This window comes from Hippopotamus amphibius, chromosome 2 (assembly GCF_030028045.1).
Source record: "Hippopotamus amphibius kiboko isolate mHipAmp2 chromosome 2, mHipAmp2.hap2, whole genome shotgun sequence".
In the NCBI taxonomy this organism is placed as follows: domain Eukaryota; kingdom Metazoa; phylum Chordata; class Mammalia; order Artiodactyla; family Hippopotamidae; genus Hippopotamus; species Hippopotamus amphibius.
In genome coordinates this window covers 63120003-63138501 of record NC_080187.1, presented here as the reverse complement: position 1 = coordinate 63138501, position 18499 = coordinate 63120003, and positions in this window count along the sequence as shown.

Sequence of the window (18499 nt, the reverse complement as noted above, 5' to 3'; positions counted from 1 at the left end):
ATTTAGTCAATCGAAATTTCTCACATTCCATAGTAGATAGTATTTCTTCTCGTCTATTTCAGAGAAAGAGGGTGGACTTTCCTCTTAGAAGGTATTTGATCTATCTTTTAATTTGCATCAAGGAAGCAGGGTGTCTTTAGTCTTCTATTAGCACAGTATTACCTTGTCCGCAACAATAACTCAATTTCAGCTTTCCTGATTCCATAAGAAATATTATTCTAAAATATTACCTTGTCATCAACAATAACTCAATTTCAGGAAATTGAGTTATTGTTGATGACAAGGTAATACTATTCTAAAGTCTTAAAGAAATGTAAGTGCAACACAAGCTGGAACTCGGAAAGAACACTGAAATAGCTATGGATACATAAATAATCAAGCAAGCAAAAAAAGCCCTAATATGGATTTGGTAGCTTGGCAAAAAGTTGTGGTGTACATCATATAGTCATGTGACCCAGAGCTTGCACACTTAAGAGCCAACAGACACACTTATTGGAAGCCATGTAATCCTTTTTTTTCTTTTAGTGAAATAGAAAACTTTATTGTACATATTTGAAAGGGTTATTTAGTCATATTATGAAAGTCACATAATTCTTAAACACTTATTCTGGAATTATCAAGTTGCTTTGTTCAGTTTTCATAATTGAACAATTTTCAATTGAACATCTTTATAACGTTAATTTTAAGATATTCACATTCTACTTTAAAGTCTGCTTATGATATGCTTGACCCCATAGGTTTCTGTTATTGTTGTTAAAAATCACACTAGTGATCAATTACAAGAAAAGTCACAAACAAATATGGAAAAAAAACTACTGAAAGAAAGAATAGGTAAAATATTTACATGGGCAGATATGTATACATGTACATGCATGTTTATATGTACAGTTGTGTGTGCATATTAGATCTCTGTGTAGGTATGAAACACATATTCAATACATCTATGACTCCTGGAGGGGAAAAAAACCCTTTACTTAAATTTATGCAATAAGGAATATACTATCTCCCTTTCTGATTGATCTAATTGTTACAAAAGGGAACTCTCCTGCACTGTTGGTGGGAATGTAAGTTGGTACAGCCACTATGGAAAACAATTTGGAGGTTCCTTAAAAAACTACAAATAGAACTACCATATGATCCAGTAATCCCACTACTGGGCATATACCCAGAGAAAACCATAATCCCAAAAGAAACATGTACCATAATGTTCATTGCAGCACTATTTACAATAGCCAGAACATGGAAGCAATCTAAATGCCCACCAACAAATGAATGGATAAAGAAGATGTGGCATATATATATACAATGGAATATTACTCAGCTATAAAAAGGGGTGAGATGGAGCTATATGTAATGAGGTGGATAGACCTAGAGTCTGTCATACAGAGTGAAGTAAGTCAGAAAGAGAAAGACAAATATTGTATGCTAACTCATATATACGGAATCTAAAAATGGTACTGATGAACTCAGTGACAAGACAAGAACAAGGAAGCAGATGCAGAGAATGGATTGGAGAACTCGAGGTCTGGGGGGGTAGGGGGTGAAGGAGAAGCTGAGCTGAAGTGAGAGAGTAGCATAGACACGTATATACTACCAACTGTAAAATAGATAGCCAGTGGGAAGTTGCTGTATAACAAAGGGAGTTCAACTCGAGGATGGATGATGCCTTAGAGGACTGGGATGAGGAGGGTGGGGGGGAGTTGAGGGAGAGATGGAATATGGAGATACGTGTATAAATACAGATGATTGAATTTGGTGTACCTCAAAATAAATAAATAAATAAATAAATAAATAAAATAAAAAAAAAAAGAACTATTGTGATGAAATTTGCTTCCAAAATTAGGTAATTTTTAAAATTGGCCCTAATTTTATTTTCTACTCTTTTCTGTATTTTAAACACATGCAGCTCCTTAAATTAATAATCACTTGACTTTGTTGCTAGATAGTCTACCATGTGGGTCACTTTACTCTAGAAATATGCAATGTCTCTCTTAAAATGCAGAGTGGATGACTGAGCAAAGTGCTAGATATGGTCTCTTTCTACACAACTTTTTGACATCCTTCTACTTGCCTTTCCCCACTAACAGATTTTCTTATATTTTAATAACATATTTATGACAAACACAGAGTGATGTATTTTCATTTTAAAAGAGTCATTTTCTGTACAGGTGCCTAGAAGTTTGGGAAGCCCATTGAAAGCCATTAAATAAATATAAAAATATAAGTTAAAAATCTTTGTGCGTGATCAAATGTCAACTCATTTAATGCCATTATTGTAAAGTATCATTAAAACTTTACAAAAACATTCAAAGTACCCAAAGGGCCTACAATGCCTCAGGCTTCTTTGAGACACTTAAAAGAAAACATATATAAGTAAAAGTCAAAAGAGAGATGCTTCTTAGGAGAATTCAGTGATCATACAGCTGTATTTGTGATTTAAACATCTTACCATGACCTTCAAGAGACACAGTGGGAGTCTCTGCAGCTCAAAATCAAGTTCCTGAAAGGACAGCTCCCGTGGAGCATAATGTGCATATCTGTATAATCGTTGATTACCTTTGGGAATAAAAGCCATAAAGAATACTTAAAACTGCATGAAGAAGAATTACAAAGCAGGAAGTTCAAATCTTTGGGTACAGTATACATGTGTTTCTTGTCTCTTTTTGGTCAACAAAAGTCTTAAAATTCATTGGGACCATTTGCATAAATATAATTATAAATTGGAGTACCATCAGCAAAAAACACTTTCTAGGAAAATCACATTACTCAGACTGGAATGTATGTGGCCAACGTATATATGTGTGCATGTACATACTTATATTTGGTAACCAAATCAAATGCTCCTTCTCATTAAATCTACCTTTTGTGGACCCTCCTATTCTATTGGTGGGAATGTAAATTGGTACATCCACTATGGAGAATAGTATGGAGGTTCCTTAAGAAACTAAAAATAGAGCTACCGTATAATCCTGCAATCCCACTCCTGGGCATATATCTGGAGAAAAACATGGTTCGAAAGGATATATGGACCCCAGTGTTCATCGCAGCATTGTTTGCAATAGCCAGGACATGCAAGCAGCCTAAATGTCCATTGACAGATGAATGTATAAAGAAGGTGTGGTCATATATACAATGGAATATTACTCAGCCATTCAAGGAATGAAATAGTGCCATTTGCAGCATTATGGATGGGCCTGGAGATTATCACCCCAAGTGAAGTACATCAGACAGAGAAAGACAAATATCATATGATATCACTTATATGCAGAATCTAAAAAAAAAAAGATACAAATGAATTTATTTACAAAATAGAAACAGACTCACAGACTTAGAGAACAAACTTATGGTTACCAGGGGGGAAGGGTAGGGGGAAGGGATAGATTGGGAGTTTGGGATTGACATGTACGCACTGCTATATTTAAAATGGGTAACTGAAAAGGATCTACTGTATAGCCCAGGGAACTCTGCTCAATATTCTGTAATAATCTAAATGGGAAAATAATTTGAAAAAGAATAGACACATATATATGTATAACTGAATCACTTTGTTGTACACCTGAAACTAACACAATGTTGTTAATCATTTATACTCCAATATAAAATTAAAATTAAAATAAAGTCTACCCTTTATAAAATGAAAGCAACCTATATTTCCTCTCAATGCAGTGAAAATAATTAGTGTTGGTGTAGTTTTGTCTCAGACAATATTGTGGATTGGCTGTTTCTTTTGATGAAAATCATACATCCATAGTTCAACTCAGTTCAGTTTGACTCCAAAGCCAAGAAAAAAAAAAATCATAGTATGCAGCCAAAACAACATTAATGAAAGCTTTAACAGCATCTTTGAAGAAAAAAATGGGTCACAATAGACCAATGGTAAGGACTGGGACACGGCCCTGATCTTCCTCAGTCCCAACATGCAGAGAAAGGAGGGCTGCCAGACTGATCATTTGTGCACATGTGTTTGCCTGTGGTATAAGCACAATTTGTTGTAATGGAGAGCCACCCCCTTTACCACCAAGTTTCTTTCTGAGGTGCAAACATCACAGGTAAGAAGACAGACAGTCTGAGTGCCGAAAGGGAACCTGAAAGAAAGCAGGAGTGCAATGCAAAGAGGCACAGAAGATGCAGGGTGCCGGTTCCCAAGGGCTGGGGAGGACGGAACCCCAAGGGTCATTTGGAAAAGTAATGAAATTATGTAGGTTTGGCCCAGTGATAGGCACTGAGTGGGAAAGGGTCAGGGATACTGCATATCCTGTCACACATGGAATTATCACAGTCAACTTCTGATTGTTCAAATATACATTGATATGGCTGAAAATACTGTGTTTACAAATGTACACCCAGCCTTTTGATGGTGATGCTCTTGTCTAGGAACACCTGAGGCACTCACCTGGGCCCGTATTACTCATAGCAAGCCCCCAAAGACAGTTCCCCCACTCAGGCCACTATTGTGGTTAGACTGGCCCTTGTTGTTCTTATTATGATTGCAGGATACATTTAAGCTAAAACCACCCGGGAACTTTGAAGAATAATGGTCCTGAAGGATACAGAGCATGCCTTAGGGCCACACAGGAAGGTAGTGGGTCGAGAAGGAGAGAGTGGGGACCTGGGGCCCCTGCCTTATTAGGATCAGAGAGTAGGACGTCTAGAATTTTGCAGCTTCACTCCTTATTAGCTAATTTATTTTTAAATTTTTATTTCATATTGGAGAATAGTTGATTAACAATTTGTGTTAGTTCCAGGTATACAGCAAAGTGATTCAGTTATACATATACATGTATCTACTATTTTTCAAATTTTCTTCCCATTTAAGTTATTACAGAGTATTGAGCAGAGTGTCCTCTGCTATACAGTAGGTCCTTGTTGGTTATCTATTTTAAATACAGCAGTGTGTACATGTCAATCCCAAACTCCCAATCTAATTTAAAGCATGAGAGTGGGAATCAGGGCACAGGAAGGAAGAAATGGAATCACTCGAGTGGTCAGTTATCTAGGTTATGTAGGGCTATCTGAAAGGGGAAATTCACAAGGGAGGGCAGCCTAGTTCCTTATCTGGTGGTTTTGCTGGTAGCTGTGTCATACACTAGGCAATATGTTTATTCACGATGGATCTTTTGAAATGGATGCTCAGCAATCAAAAGCTTAATGTCAGGTCCTTACACTACAGCAAGAATCTAAGACCAACTCTGTTTTATGTATTTATAAATGATTTTTACACATGTTAATGCATGCAGAAATTTCCAGGAATACAACTGCTGCTTATATCAAAAGATCATTATTTGTTTGAAATTTAGCAACAGGTGTTTCCATTTTGGAAAAATCACACCACTGGTGACCCTGAGATATTTAAGCCAAGAGCCCTGTGTCATTCTGCACTAAAACCACATTCACAGTTATTTCCCTTATAGATGAATACATCTGACCACTGCATTATGACTTTAATGTACTTATGGCTGAGCATACTTTATTGAAAATTACATATTTTAATTTTTCGTTTAGATACTACATATACTTACATAAATGCTTATATGATGGGTGTTGGGGGTGTGAGAAATGGTAAAAGGTAAAAGAGGTGTGGTGTACCAGCTATCAATTTAATGATTCTCCACCCCAAATTTTTAGTTAATTGCCTAATCCAAGACAATATAGCTGGGAATTTTAAATGTTTCCCTTGCCAGCTGGCTTGATGTTAAGTTTTGTCAATAGAGTGCTCTGGAGAGACATTGAAGGAAAAAGAAATTTTCTTCCATGGTTCCTTGCGCTCATTCACCAGCCTCATGGAGAGTATGATTTTTTCTCTACTCTTGACTGTACAGTTTTCTCCAGTGCTCAGTGCCTCAGGGTGTGGCTTATCCAAGCACTTTTTCTCCAAATATTGATTCAAGCAACAGCAGAACAACAGGGAGCCCCAGAGAGCAAAGGACTGCCCCTGTCCAGGTCATTGCTCCCCAGTACCCTCTTCTCAGCTAGGTAAGCCACACTAAGCCGGCTACCTGGTAAGCTAACCACCCGATCTTCATCCCACACAGTGAACTAGAACCTCCCTGGTCTGAGCCATACACATAAGTATGCTTGCTTTCTGCAGACCAAGGCCAATCTAACTCCAAGTTCCAAAAGTGTCTACAGTAGTGCCGCAACTCACTCTGCATGCCTGCCTGTGAGCTTCTGCTCATGTGTGTCCCACCCAGAGTGTTATTCTTGCTTTTTCAGTGACTGTGGACCAGCTCTCCCTTAGGCAATTCAGTCAATGGTCTGTAACCACATCTTATTCAACAAGGTCCAAATTCCCCTTCCAAGTTTGTCCTGCCTTGGGTCCTCTCCCTAAGCTCTAAGGTACCCTTGAGAGTTCTCCCTCCATTTCTAGAGTTATTATCCTATCATGGTGCAATAATTCCTTATATTTCCCCTGTTTAAATCACTGAGTAGTTTCTGCCTCCTGAATGCACCCAACTTGAGAGCAAGAGTTGTCTCAGAAGACAAACCAGAAAGATGGGTTTGGGAGTTAGTCTGCTCATGCTGTTGGGCTTGGCACGGTGCTGAGCTCCTGCCTGATGGAAGATGACATGCTAGTAATCCATGACACGCAGTGACATAAAATTTCATTAATCCACACTAACCACCCGTGGTTAATTGCAATGAAGCGCCAACTGAAACGTGTGCTTTGGGAGCCCCAGTGACTGTTGCCCTTGACTGTTGCAGCAGTGATGATGACTGTGGTGTGGGATGAATTATATGAATGAATATGTAATTATTTATATATTAAAAAGAACAAGCTCAGGCCTTTTAATTCTCAGCTTAGATGGTCTGTGAACCAGATGGCTTCCATGCCATCCCTAAAAAATTCTCCTATTTCTTGTGGCCACAAAACTGATACTGATGAAAATTAAACACGAAATTTAATTATGTGCTCAATTGCCTAATAGTTGAATTCATAGCCTCACTGTGGAGTCCCCCAAAGAGTAGTGAGAACAGGCATTGCCTTATTCCTGCTCTTACAGGGAAAATATTCAGTCATTAAGTATGTTCTTATCTATAGAGATTTTTGTAGATGTTCGTTATCAGGTTGAGGATGATACCTTTTATTCCTAGTTTTCTAAGAGACTGGGTATTGATTATCCTCAAATGATTGTTCTGCATCAATTGATAGGATCATCTCGTTTTCCTTCTTTGGACTATTACCATAGTAAATTATACTGATTGGTTTTTAAATACGAAACTAGCTTTGCATTACTAGAATAAAACTAACTCATTAAACTTAGTAAGGTCAAATCAAATCCCAGACCTGACACAAATCATAGAAGACTTCTATCATAGAAGACTTCTATAAAGACAAATCAAAAGCACTGAAGAAGAATTTGAATTAAAAAAAAAAGCAAACAGCACAAGGACTCTATGAAGGAAGGATAATTAAAATTCTGCAACAAGACAGCTAAAACAATAAAAATTTTTGAAAATGTAAAACATGAATGAGACAATGAAACAAATATGTGAGAATAGGAAATGAAGGCCTAGAGATAATCACAAAGAAATAACATAGAATTAAAAAGAACAAGTAAATTAGAAATATAATGTACAATCAATAAAGTGAAAAACTCAATTGACATTCAAAGAAGAAAATTAAAATAACTGAAGCAGGCCTGGTGGAGAAAGCGTTAACAAATTTAGCCAAGAACTAAAGCTATATAAAGTAATTAAATAGGAATTTTTTTTTAATTATTTTTTTTGGGGGGTACACCAGGTTCAATCAACTGTTTTTATACACATATCCCCATATTCCCTCCCTTCCTTGACTCCCCCCCCTCAAGTCCCCCCCACCCTCACTGCCCCAGTCCTCTAAGGCATCTTCCATCCTCGAGTTGGACTCCCTTTGTTATACAACAACTTCCCACTGACTATTTTACAGTTGGTAGTATATATATGTCTGTGCTACTCTCTCGCTTCTTCTCAGTTTCCCCTTCACCCCCCACCCCCCCCATACCTCGAGTTCTCCAGTCCATTCTCTGTATCTGCTTCCTTGTTCTTGTCACTGAGTTCATCAGTACCATTTTTAGATTCCGTATATGTGAGTTAGCATACAATATTTGTCCTTCTCTTTCTGACTTACTTCACTATGTATGACAGATTGTAGTTCTATCCACCTCATTACATATAGCTCCATCTCATCCCTTTTTATAGCTGAGTAATATTCCATTGTATATATATGCCACATCTTCTGTATCCATTCATTTGTTGATGGGCATTTAGGTTGCTTCCATGTCCTGGCTATTGTAAAGAGTGCTGCAATAAACATGATGGTACAAGTTTCTTTTGGGATTATGGTTTTCTTTGGGTATATGCCCAGGAGTGGGATGACTGGATCATATGGTAGTTCTATTTGTAGTTTTTTAAGGAACCTCCAAATTGTTTTCCATAGTGGCTGGACCAACTTACAGTCCCACCAACAGTGCAGGAGAGTTCCCTTTTCTCCACACCCTCTCCAACATTTGTGGTTTCCAGACTTTGTGATGATGGCCATTCTGATTGGTGTGAGGTGATACCTCATTGTGGCTTTGACTTGCATTTCTCTGATGATTAGTGATGTTGAGCATCTTTTCATGTGTGTGTTGGCCATCTGTATGTCTTCTTTGGAGAAACGTATATTTAGGTCTTTTGCCCATTTGTGGATTGGGTTATTTGCTTTTATGGTATGAAGCTGCATGAGCTGCTTGTATATTTTGGAGGTTAATCCTTTGTCTGTTGTTTCATAGGCAATTATTTTTTCCCACTCTGAGGGTTGCCTTTTAGTCTTGTTTATGGTTTCTTTCGCTGTGCAAAAGCTTTTAAGTTTCATGAGGTCCCATTCGTTTATTCTTGATTTTATTTCCATGATTCTAGGAGGTGGGTCAAAAAGGATGTTGCTTTGATGTATGTCAAAGAGTGTTCTGCCTATGTTTTCCTCTAGGAGTTTTATACTGTCTGGCCTTACATGTAGATCTTTAATCCATTTGGAGTTTATTTTTGTGTATGGTGTTAGGAAGTGTTCTAATTTCATTCTTTTACATGTTGCTGTCCAATTTTCCCAGCACCACTTATTGAAGAGGCTGTCTTTTTTCCATTGTATACTCGTGCCTCCTTTGTCAAAGATAAGGTGCCCATATGTGTTTGGGCTTACTTCTGAGTTCTCTATTCTATTCCATTGATCTTCCTTTCTATTTTTGTGCCAGTACCATACTGTCTTGATCACTATGGCCTTGTAGTATAGTTTGAAGTCAGGAAGCCTGATTCCACCAACTCCATTTTTCCTTCTCAAGATTGCTTTGGCTATTTGGGGTCTTTTGCATTTCCATACAAATCGTAAGATTTCTTGCTCTAGTTCTGTGAAAAATGCCATTGGTAATTTGATTGGGATTGCATTGCATCTGTAAATTGCTTTGGGTAGTACAGTCATTTTCACAATGTTGATTCCTCCAATCCAGGAACATGGTATGTCCCTCCATCTGTTTGTGTCATCTTTGATTTCTTTCATCAATGTCTTAAAGTTTTCTGCATACAGATCTTTTGCCTCCTTAGGCAGGTTTATTCCTAGGTATTTTATTCTTTTGGTTGCAATGGTGAATGGGAGAGTTTCCTTAATTTCTCTTTCTGCTCTTCTGTTGCTAGTGTATAGGAATGCAAGAGATTTCTGTGCATTAATTTTGTATCCTGCTACTTTACTAAACTCATCAATTAGTGCTAGCAGTTTTCTGGTAGAGTCTTTAGGGTTTTCTATATATAATATCATGTCATCTGCAAAGAGTGACAATTTTACTTCTTTTCCAATTTGGATTCCTTTAATTTCTTTTTCTTCTCTGATTGCTGTGGCTAACACTTCCAAAACTATGTTGAATAACAGTGGTGAGAGTGGACACCCTTGTCTTGTTCCTGTTCTTAGAGGGAATTCTTCCAGTTTTTCTCCATTGAGAACAATGTTGGCTTTTGGTTTGTCATATATGGCTTTTATTATGTTGAGGTAATTTCCTTCTATGCCCATTTTCTGGAGAGCTTTTATCATAAATGGATGTTGAACTTTGTCAAAAGCTTTTTCTGCATCTATTGAAATGATCATATGGTTTTTATCCTTCAATTTGTTGATATCATGTATCACGTTGATTGATTTGCGTATATTGAAGAATCCTTGCATCCCAGGGATAAACCCCACTTGATCGTGGAGTATGATTTTTTTAATGTGCTGTTGCAGTCTGTTAGCTAGTATTTTGTTGAGGATTTTTGCATCTATATTCATCAGTGATATTGGTCTGTAGTTTTCTTTTTTTGTGACATCTTTGCCTGGTTTTGGTATCAGGGTGATGGTAGCCTCGTAGAATGAGTTTGGGAGTGCTCCGCCTTCTGCAATATTTTGGAAGAGTTTGAGAAGGATAGGTGTTAACTCTTCTCGAAATGTTTGATAGAATTCGCCCGTGAATCCATCTGGTCCTGGGCTTTTGTGTGTTGGGAGATTTTTAATCACTGCCTCAATTTCTGTACTTGTGATTGGTCTGTTCATGGTTTCTATTTCTTCCTGGTTCAGTCTTGGAAGATTGTATTTTTCTAAGAATGTATCCATTTCTTCCAGGTTATCCAATTGATTGGCATATAGTTGCTTGTAGTAGTCTCTCAAGATGTTTTGTATTTCTGAGGTGTCCGTTGTGACTTCTCCTTTTTCATTTCTAATTCTGTTGATTTGCATCTTCTCCCTTTTTTTCTTGATGAGTCTGGCTAATGGTTTATCAATTTTGTTAATCTTCTCAAAGAACCAGCTTTTAGTTTCATTTATTTTTCTTATGGTTTCTTTCCTTTCTTTTTCATTTATTTCTGCTCTGATCTTTATGATTTCTTTCCTTCTGCTCACTTTGGGGTTTCTTTGTTCTTCTTTCTCTAGTTGTTTGAGGTGTAAGGTTAGGTTGTTTATTCGATCATTTTCTTGTTTCTTAAGGTAGGACTGTATTGCTATAAACTTCCCTCTTAGAACTGCTTTTGCTGCGTCCCATAGGTTTTGGGTTGTTGTGTTTTCGTTGTCATTTGTTTCTAGATTTTTTTGATTTCCTCTTTGATTTCTGTAGTGATTCCTTGGTTGTTTAAGAGTGAATTGTTTAGCCTCCATGTGTTTGTATTTTTTGCAGTTTTTTTCCTGTAATTGATATCTAGTCTCATGGCGTTGTGGTCTGAGAAGATGCTTGATATGATTTCAATGTTCTTGAATTTGCTGAGGTTTGATTTGTGACCCAAGATGTGATCTATCCTGGAAAATGTTCCGTGTGCACTTGAGAAGAAAGTGTAGTCTGTCGTTTTTGGATGGAATGTCCTATAAATATCAATTAAGTCGAGATGGTCTGATGTGTCATTTAAAGCTTGTGTGTCTTTATTTATTTTCTGTTTGGATGATCTGTCCATTGATGTAAGTGGGGTGTTCAAGTCTCCCACTATTATTGTGTTACTGTCGATGTCCCCTTTTATAGCTGTTAGCATTTGCCTTACGTATTGAGGTGCTCCTATATTGAGGGCATAGATATTTACCATTGTGATATGTTCTTCTTGGATGGATCCCTTGATCATTATGTAGTGTCCTTCCTTGTCTCTTTTAATAGTCTTTACTTTCAAGTCTAATTTGTCTGATATGAGTCTTGCTACTCCAGCTTTCTTTGGACTTCCATTTGCATGGAATATCTTTTTCCATCCCTTCACTTTCAGTCTATATGTATCCCTTGGTCTGAAGTGGGTTTCTTGTAGGCAGCATATAGAAGGGTCTTGTTTTTGTATCCATTCAGCCAGTCTGTGTCTTTTGGTTGCAGCATTTCATCCATTTACATTTAAAGTGATTATTGACATGTGTGTTCCAATTACCATTTTCTGAATTGTTTTGGGTTTGTATTTGTAGGTGTTTTCCTTTTCTTGTGTTTCCTACTTAGAGAAGTTCCTTTAGCACTTGTTGTAAGGCTGGTTTGGTGGTGCTGAATTCTCTTAACTTTTGCTTGTCTGGAAAGCTTTTGATTTCTCCCTCAAATCTGAATGAGATTCTTGCTGGGTAGAGTATTCTTGGCTGTAGGTTTCTCTCTTTCAGGACTTTCAGTATATCCTGCCATTGCCTTCTGGCCTGCAGAGTTTCTGTAGAAAGGTCAGCTGTTATCCTGATGGGTTTTCCCTTATATGTTGTTTGTTGCTTTTCTCTTGCTGCTTTTAATATTTTTTCTTTGTGTTTAATTGTCATTAGTTTGATTAATATGTGTCTTGGTGTATTTCTCCTTGGGTTTATTCTGTATGGGACTCTCTGTGCTTCTTGGACTTGGTTCATTATTTCCTTTCCCATGTTGGGGAAGTTTTCCACTATAACCTCTTCAAATATTTTCTCAGACCCTTTCTTGTTTTCTTCTTCTTCTGGGATGCCTATAATTCGAATGTTGGTACGTTTAAGGTTATCACTGAGGTCTCTGAGGCTGTCTTCTAGTCTTTTTATTTTTTTTTTCTTTTTCCTGCTCTGTGGCGTTTATTTCTCCCATTCTATCTTCCAACTCACTTATTCGTTCTTCTGCCTCAGTCATTCTGCTGGTTATAGCATCTAGAGTATTTTTAATTTCAGTTATTTTGTTACCCATTGCTGTTTGTTTTTCTGAGTTCTTATGAACTGTTTCTTGTACTTTCTCTATTTTGTTATCGAGATTTTGTATCATTTTTACTATCATTACTCTAAATTCTTTTTCAGGCATTTTTCCTATTTCCTCCTCATTTATTTGGTCTTGTGGGTTTTTTTCCTGCTCCTTTGCCTGCATGGGGTTTCTTTGTTTCCTCATGGTTGTCCAAGCTTTTGGGGTTGCTTGTCCTGGTGATAGAGGTGTTTATAGAAGACTGTCCAAGCCTCAGACTAATGTCCAAGTATTGGATTAAACGAATATTCAGTCTAGGAAACACATACATGTATAAGACACACAATTATTGAATCCGTTAGGACATAAGGCTCTAGAAAGACCTGACAGAACCCCAGTCTGCTATCAGATATTCAAAGAGAAACCCAGCAGAAATTGACAACTGAAACAGAACAAATCAGAGACAAAAGCAAAAGCAAACAAACAACAAATAATACCCTACACATACAAACATCAATCCAGGGAGATTTTGTAAGCTAGGATCAAATATAGAAATGAGCTGGGGTACCACCAGAGAGAATGGAGATTCTCAGAATGTAATTAGACAACTGTACTAAGAACTAAGATAAAGACAAAAGCCTAATATTAATACCAAGGCAGTGCATCATCTGGAGAATAGAGCAAGGAGTCTGAGCAGACCGATAGTGTTGCTTATAAGTATGTTAAGATAAAATACACTTAAAATGGCTGGAAGAAAGGGGAACAGAAGAGCGTAATGTGGTTGGAAATATGCAAAGAAAAAGAAAGGAATAGAAGTGTATAAAAGAAAGGGATGAAAGGAAAGTATGAAAGATATTTTGTCCGAACTACCAAAAACTTAGCTAGATATAGAAGTATATAAAAAGGCAAAAAAAAAAAAAAAGAATAAAAAATATCCTTAAAAAATTATGTTGTAAAACTTGTAGATCCCTTAGGGTTAAGATCGTATTTAATAAATCAAAAAAAAAAAAAAAAAAGAGAGAGAGAGAAAGAAAAAAAGAAAAAAAATCCAGAACTGATCCCAGAATGGACCAGTTCAATAGGTATTGATACTACTATTTCTGTTTCCTTAGCGTCTCAGCTGTAAGTGTCCTTCTCCTTGCCTTGGGTTTTTTTTTTTTTTGCGTTATTCTGTGACCAGCAGAGGTTCCTTTATTGTTCGTCTGTAAGCCTCGGTGTGTGGGGAGGGAGAGGGTACAATAGTGGCTCCTTCTCCTGGGAGTGAGGGAGCAGTGGCGCACTGTTGTTTCAGTCAGGCTTGGAGGTGCCTGTTGCAGAGGGCGCTGGTGGCTCAGGCGTACACAGAAAGTCTTAGAGTTGGGCCTCTCTCGGGGTTTTTTCTTTTTGATGCTGGTTTTTTTTTTTCTCTCGGCAGCCTCCCTGCTGCTGGCATTGCAAGGAGTTTTAATCTAGCCCCGCCTGAGCGCCTGAGGGTGCTTGTTATCCCTGAGCGTCTTAGGTGGCCCGCAGGGCGTCTCTCCACTGCCTGTTGCAGAGGCGCCGAAAGAGAGGGAGAGGCTATGCGCGCGGCTCCTCCCCCCCGCCCAGGAGCCTGCAGCCTCCAGCCGCCATCATGGCCGGGCAGCTCTCAGGGACCGGCACTCCTCTCCGCGGACCTCCTCCCTCCTGTCCTCTCGGTCCGTCACCCTACCGGCAACAATGTTTCTCACCCTGAACCAGCTCTCCGGTTCCCACGCTCCCGCTCCTGGACCCTCCGTTCAGCCGCGGATCGATGTCTCGGTCCGGGAACGCTGAGCCGCGCTGCGGACCCTCCGTATGTTTCTCACTCCCTCCCGTCTGACACAGCTCCGCCACTTCACCCTCTTTGAGCCCTCGTAGATGCCTCCCTCCCGGCTATGTCGGGCTCCCTGCAGCCCTTTCTGGTGTCCGAGGCCGTCTGCTGGTGTTCAGCTGGTTCTCTGTGGGAATGACTGCGTCCTTCCGTGCATTCCCAATGCATCTGTGGAGAGGGATGCACTCCACGTCTCTCTACTTTGCCGCCATCTTTTTCTCGATCTAAATAGGAATTTTAGGACTTACAAATGTAATAATTGAAATTAGCTACTTAGTGGATTGGTTAAATGAGTAGATTAGACAGAACTTGAATATAATGGGCACTTCTGGGAAGAACACTGTGTCCAACTCTTCAGAATACATATTCTTTTCATATATGTACATAGAACATATGTGAAAATTGGCTAAAAGCTGGGACATAAATCAAGCCTCCATAATTTGAAAGGAAGGAAATCACAGAGTCCTTTTTATGACCACAGTGGAATTAAGCTAGAAATCAATAACAAAGTGGCAAAGAAAAACAGTTTTATGTTAGAATATTGTGAAACACCAATCTAAATAATCCAATGGTCAAAGAATAATATGCAGTGCATATTTTAAAATATTACGAGCTGAAAGATAATGAAATAATGGAAAATCAAGACTTGTGGGATGGTTTAGAGGGACATTTATAGCTTTAAATGTGCATATCTGAAAAGAATTTCTTAAAAACAATAATCTAAGCATCCACCCATGTAACCAAGAAAAAGAACAGCTAAAGCAAAAGAAAGAAGGAAAAAATAATAAAGATGAGAGCAGAAATCAATGAAAGAGAAACATACATAGTTTTAACATTGTTAAAACTAGTTCTTAAAAAGACTATAAAATTAATAGACCCCATGGCTTTAGGTAAATTCTTGTTATAATCTGGAACCCTTCTATCAAGGGACATTTTGAGTCTAGATCTGAAAGAAGAGGTCCCCAGCCCCCACACCCCATCATATATGGGGTTACAAAACTATACTTTCCCTCATTTCACGTTGTTTTCCATTCAGATTTATTTAGAATGCAGTTCATAATAGAAAAAGTGAAGATGCAACAAATTATTTCTGGGTGTATAAAAATGTGAGTTAGAATATTTCATCCATTCAAAATAGCCAGTTGTGAGGCTAAATATCTAATTCATTCATTTAACACTTTCAGCAGACACGACAGGACTGAAGACACTCTTTTAGCTCAAAACCTGTGTCCAGGACATTTTCTCTTGGTTCTGCTTTCAGCAGCTATGGAGTAAAAAACTCTTCATCTCCAGTGATTTTGTCACTTAACGTAAAGACTCCAACAATAACAACAAAAAGAGGTAAAAGAAAACATGAATTCAACATACTAATAATGATTATAAGTATGAAGATATACACAGAATAAAAAGTTACCTTTCTGAAGCCACTTAACTGATATAAAAACAAGAAAAAAAAAGAGCTGTCAACAAATAGATTATTGTTAGTTAAATTTACAAATTCATTTTGTAACTTTGTGTCTTCCAAGCAATGTGATGCAGAAAGTTGAGGTTATAGTGTTCAGAAAAAGTAACAAACATGAAAACTTTGATCCTGAGGTAGCTGTCACGTGTCACATTTGCTACATTTGAAGGTATATGACACAAAACAAAAAGAATTACAGACACGCATATATCCACACACATATATACCCACTTACACTCACATATGTACACATGTATACACACATATAAACACAGAAACGTACACATAGATGCATACACACATACATACATACTTATGACATACTTAGACACATAAACACCCGTTTATACACATGTACATATTTATTCATATGCACACCTACTTAAATACATATACACCCATGCATGCATACACATACTACACACACATACACACACATTACAGAATATGTGTATAGATGTCCAAAAAATAATTTTTAAAATTGGGGTTTTAAAAATATGAAAGCATCCCAATAAATGCTGCATTAAAACCAAGTAAAATATGTAAATGTGCATTTGAACAACAGAACCTTTAGCAAAAGAAAAGTCCTTGAAAATATTGTGATTGTTATGAGCTGCAAGTACAAATGAACCCTATAATATAAGGCTCAAATATTCTCATTTGTAAAACTGCTTCATTTCATCCCATCCTCTTTGCTTATTCTGTCTCTGCCTCAATTCTCTCTTCTCCTCCCATGATGTCTCAGCCCTGACTTGAAAGTAGCAGAAGTTTAATGCTGAAAGTAACCAGCATTTTATAGGCTGATTGTCATTGCTGGGCTATTAGTAGAAATAAAAGTGGCTTAATAATCTCTAGCATTCCACTCTTGTTAATGTCATTCCAGGTGTAGAGAGAGATAAAGAATTCTATGTCTTCATTGTAATGATACGAAAACAAACTACTGTGTATTAATTCATGCTTGGAAATGAGCAGACACTGCAGCTAGAAGCAAGCTCAAGAAACCATGAGAAACTGTTTTTGACCACTTCATCCAGTTTCCTTTTGAGGGAGACGTCTCTATATATTAGGAAATGAGCTGCCTCAGAGCCCCATCTTGACTTAACACAAAGACCATCGCTGACTTGTTGTGATTCGCAGCTACTCAGAGGAAGAAACAGGGGCAGCATGAAGAGGAGATGCAGGAGAGCACCAGGATGGAGCACTCCATCCCACAACTGGCTAAGCAGTGATGAAGAAAAAGCTTATTTATCTAATATTCAGCAATTCTTAGTCATTTGTGTTCTAAGCTTACTCCACCATGAGAACTGAAACACTGCCAGGAAATGCACAATATTAGATTACTTGCGAGAAACCTCCTCGGGCCCGGACACATGTGCACTGTCTTGGGTCATTTTGCATTTATCCGCAGAGCTCAGAGCAGAGCACTGAATAGTTAAAAGACAAAACTAATCTTATTTTTCACTTAAAGATTCTTAAATTCTACCAGTGCAGCATGGCTAATAAATTGGGAAAACAAATCTAACTTTCAAGTAGTGCAATCTTCTATAATAATTTGGAAAAGCAAAACTCTTTCCTCTCTCTGGAATTTTAAATAGATGATAGACTCTTATAACTATTTTTAAATATGTAGATTGACAAATAATTGATTATCAGCCTGAGTTGAAATAACAGTCTACTCTAAATCCAGGATGAGGTACAAATGAAAAGCTTAATCTGGGGGCCTTATTTTTGGAGACTGAATTAAGATAGAGCAGGAGCAGCAGGCGTGTGGTGCAAGGAATGGTGGAAGAGAGGAATAAACACAGGCACTGCGGAGGAGGGAAAGTTAACACCTCTTTCACCCTGCCCCCTCTATTTCTACTGCAGTATTCCTGGCTGGGCTATTACTATCTTGCACCCACATGAGTCACCAATCCCAAGGCTGCCTCCTTAACTGATGTTTTCTTCCATTGTTTTCATGTACAACAAAGTAGTGGATACGCTCTGCTTTATGTAACCTTTTTGTATTCAATGCAAATCAGTTTTATTAAAAACTTAGAATAAACATGAATTCAGTAACTGTCCAAATTCTAGAAGGAAGTAAAAAAAAGATGGGACGATTCATAGTCCAAGTAATTTTTTAAACATAATTTCTAAAAATTTTGTACATACTTGAAAAAACAGAATTGACGCCTTAACCCTTCGTTAGTGTCTGGCTGTGTCCATCAAGGACATGCATAAGCACAGACACATGTGTTACCCAGCTGTCTGCTTTGTCACTGGGCTGCTATGTCAACGTGCCACCATCCAGGGAGGAACAGGATCAAGCTGTTTCAGGGAGGCCTTAGGGCTGTTGAGAGCCCTTCCTCGGACAGCTCAGGATTGGTAGTGAGTGGTCAGAAAGAAGTGTTGATTCAATATGTTTTTTAGGACTGGATTAAATGTCTTACAATAACCATACACATTCGGGGCATAAAATAAATAGCTCAAGACATTAAACATACTAATATTAGAAAATATTAGCATTTCCAATCACTGCCAAATTATCCTGATTCAGCTTCCTAGCAACACTCCTATTTCCTTCGGTCTTTTGCTGGATCATAGGGTAGTTCTATTTTTAAATTTTTG